Raw genomic sequence first — 4204 nt, 5'->3', positions numbered from 1 at the left:
GCTTTTCAACATCAGAAAGAATGAAACTGAAACAGTCTCTATTACCACTTTTTTTAAATATTTCAAATTATTTGCTTCTTAAAACTACTTTCAAAAATCTCTCCCTCTGCATTTTGTTGTGTTATTGGAAATAGTCTGAATAAATAAGCCTATTTCAAATCGCTACCAACACCCCAAATTTTTTAAATGTACATTTTTATTATTATCACTAATGCTATACCACATCATTGTTCATGTATTTGTACACATGGATGTGATTTTGCTAGGTGAAATTTTCATAAGTAGAATCACTTTATCAAGGTACATATCGAATATTGATACATGCTGTCAACTTAAGTGCCCTTGATTTGTATAAAGTTATGCTTTCACTGATAATCTATTTATCATCTTTACCCATCACATAGATAAAAATAGCTCTTAAAGTAATAGACCATAGACCTAGTGTTGAAAGTCACAGATTTAGTACAGCTGAATTAATACTAATCTGACACCTCATGTTCCTGGATAATTTTATGGAGCAGAGAAGCTCTGCCAACATTAGAACATTCACCATTTGCCTTTTGTGTGTGTGTGTGTGTGTATGTGCGTGCGTGTGTGAAAGAAATACAGTCTACAACATTTGAACAGTTGAGCATTGCTCCTTATTAGATTCTGAATTAATGAAGGCCTCTCAGATTTATCTTCAGCAGTTTGGTTTGGATCATTATACAGGCTTACACCTGCACTACACGATGGTATTAGTATTCGCTACCCAAACCCCATCAATGACGAGAGTCCCTTTCTGTTTCAGCTGTTTATATATTGTTTTTTTAATCCCTGAAATGATGTTTCTTAAATGATTTTGAGCATAAAACGGAATTCAGAAATGTTTGCTATAGTTCATTTACTATCCATATTATAATACTATAATAATAGTAATATATAATTACTATCCATTTATAATACAATTTATAATATAATACAATATAATATAATATAATCCATTTATAAAACCTGTCAGCATATTTGCTTTGCCATACTCCCTTACACATTTTTTCTTTATTGTTTGATTTTAATCAAGTATTTTTAGTTAACACCCTCTAGTTTTTGGAGATGAAAAACATTATTTTACTTTGTAGGAAATCAGACAATAAAATATTATCTGGTCAGTGGAAACAAAAGGAGAGAGCTCTGTATCCTGACATGGAATAGTCACTTTACTGAACTCTATCTCCAATACCCAGCCCTGCACACACACCATGTACACACTCAACACAGAGACACTCAGGTACATAGCACCTAATTTTTCTCACGAATATTTATGTTTCATTTAAGGTGGGAAGTGCCTAAAAACCTAAAATAAATAGCATTCTGGACATTTTACATTTCTTAATAAACATTTATTACTTTTTTTGGGCTTTAGATAAACACAAAGGTTAATGTTTTAAAGTAAAGATTTTGCTTCAAAATTCAGTTTAATTCCCAGATATGTAATCTTTTAGACAAGATATTTAATTAAGCCACGTTCTCTTTAAGCATAATATATTTAAAATATTTAAGAATACTATTGTCTTCTATATGAATTTACATCAATTTACCATGCAAGAACTACTATATAACTTAAAATCTACTGTTCATAAGGGTGCCTGGGTGGCTCAGTGTGTTAGGCTGCTGCCTTTTGCTGGGGTCATTGTTCAGGCTCTCTGCTCAGAGAGGAGTCAGTTTCTCCCTCTCCCTCTGTCCCTCCCCCTAGCTTGCATGTAGTCACTCTTTCTCCCTCTCTCTCTCTCAAATGAATAAATAGCTCTTTAAAAAAAAAATCTAGTGTTTGGAGAATAAAAAATTTAATTTCTACACATGTTTAAAGAACTGATGCCTCCTGCACAAAAAACAGCTTGCTTAGTATCTTCTTTTTAAAATAAAATTCTGTTAAATTTATTTGCTAAGCAAAAAGCACTGTTTCATCATATAATAGTTTGTAAAGTTTGTAAAGAGTAAGTAATAACAGGGATCATAAAGTAGTTTAAAATATAAATTAGTAAATGCTAATGGTGTTTATCCTGAGTAATATAACATCTTCATAATCTGAGTAATTTTAATTGAAAAAATGAGTTTATAGAAAGATAATAGAAATTGTAATTAGAACTTACATAATGCATTGTGAAATAAATTGATTATGGTATACTTGAGTTTTCAGCAGTTTCATAATACCTAGATACACACACATACTTAAGTCAATATGCCAGTCAGTGGTTGTTCATTTGTTTTCATTTTTAAATAATTAAGTGTAATTTATAATTATTGATTATTACTTACATTTATTAATATATATTAATCATTTACTGCCTATTATTTTTGACTACTGCTAAGATACAGATTCATGGATTAAGTGCACAAAGAATTTTCTCCCCTGTACTGAAACTGTCAATAAATCTGTAAAAATCTAATGTTTAAAAAAAGACATAATTTTCCAAATATCTTAATAAACTTATGGACAATATGTTCATGGCATATTTCTGACCATTTTTGTCTCTGTAATTTAACATTCTGCTACAATGGGTAAAATATTTTATTGTTAGTATTCAGGCTAATGAGACCAAAATATTGTCTTCTAAATGACAGAGTTTGTTTTAATTCTCTGATATATTATCAGTTCATTCATGTGATCTTAAGATCCTTCAACTTCTAATAATATTGTGAAATTTAGAGTTAACTTTGGTGGATAGAGTCACAAAATTTGAAGATAAAATGGCTTCTGGAAGTTCAAAGCATTAGGAAGTCAAATGAGCATTATTCTAGTTCTATATGAAGCATGCAACCAGAATGAGCTCTTGATCATTAAATGGGGAAAAAAACAAAACAAAAAATCAAATCACGTCATCCTTCCTCCGTCATCTTCTTTGATGAATGCCTACTTTATATAAAGACTTATTACTAAAACAGAGAGAAAAAATTATATCCATTTCAGAGTCCTAGTTAGGACAATCATGCTATAATTATCATTCTGGAGTTTACGTCTGAAAACAAATTTAATCTGGGAAACAGGAATCTGTAGACTCTGCAAAGATGAAATTTAGGGGAAATAAAATTTCCAGGAAATGGAAATTTATTTTCTCTTCTAATCCTTTTATATAATTAGCTAGTCTGTTTTCTTGTTGGAAGAGAGGGGCTTACAGATATCAGGTAATTCATGTGTAATAATAAAGACTGCATGCACAAAACTAAGAAAAAACACAAGCACAGTATACCAAATGGACTTCTGGCATAATTCTTTGTCAGAAAATGCTTGTGTTTAAAAGAACAATGCACAATTTACTACTCGTTACAAGAATTGTTAATGTTTTTGATGTTTTCCAAACAATTGGAATCTGTCTTCAAGGAAATTGTTCTTGTTTATTCTTTGACATTAAACACACATTGAAGACAATAATGCCTGTTAGAAATGTGTTCAGAATATAAGGGCAAATTTCAAGGTTTTGTGCTGAAACAACCTGAAGAAATAAATACCACATGTTCTGCAGTTTGCAGACTTCACAGTGAATTTCATGTGTCCCTCAACTTTGATCTAAACAATTGCAACTGATAAATGGAATAGGATCTTGTAGGCAAGGGAACAGACATTTCCCCAATTTCTAAACAATTTAGTTGCTTACAGGTTTTCTTTGGAAGAGACATTTCAATTTATACACTAGTTTCTATTCAGAAGAGTTGGATGAAGGCAGAAATATTTTAAAAGACTAGAATTCAAGATTATTGATAAGAGGTGTGAAGTGATTAATTCAGAACAAAATATAGGAGTTCAGTTTAGCAGTAGAGTTCAAAAGGAAGAGGCATACAAATTGATCTCTGACTCTTAAAAAACCCTCAACTTTATTCAGGTAAAACTGACAAAATTGTAAGATACTTAAAGTGTATGTCATGGTGATTTTACATATTCATTATCATCCACTTGATTAACATATCCAGGTATGTATGTATGTTTGTATGATGTTTATAAAAATATCTAAGTTCTACTTTTTTTAAGCAAATTTCAATTATTATTATTTTTTTGCAAAATTCAATTATATAGTAATGTGCTATCAACGATAGTCACATGTTTTACAAACCTCCTTCATACTACAGCTGAAAGCTTGTACCTTTTTACCATCTTCTCTAGCCCTTGGTAACTGCTTTTCTACTTTGTTTCTGTGAGTTTGACTTTTTCTTTTCTTTATTTTTTTTTATA

This window comes from Nyctereutes procyonoides, unplaced genomic scaffold, assembly GCF_905146905.1.
Source record: "Nyctereutes procyonoides isolate TBG_1078 unplaced genomic scaffold, NYPRO_anot_genome, whole genome shotgun sequence".
Classification (NCBI taxonomy): Eukaryota; Metazoa; Chordata; class Mammalia; order Carnivora; family Canidae; genus Nyctereutes; species Nyctereutes procyonoides.
The sequence above is the reverse complement of the archived record's forward strand: the minus strand, read 5'-3'. Positions refer to the sequence as shown.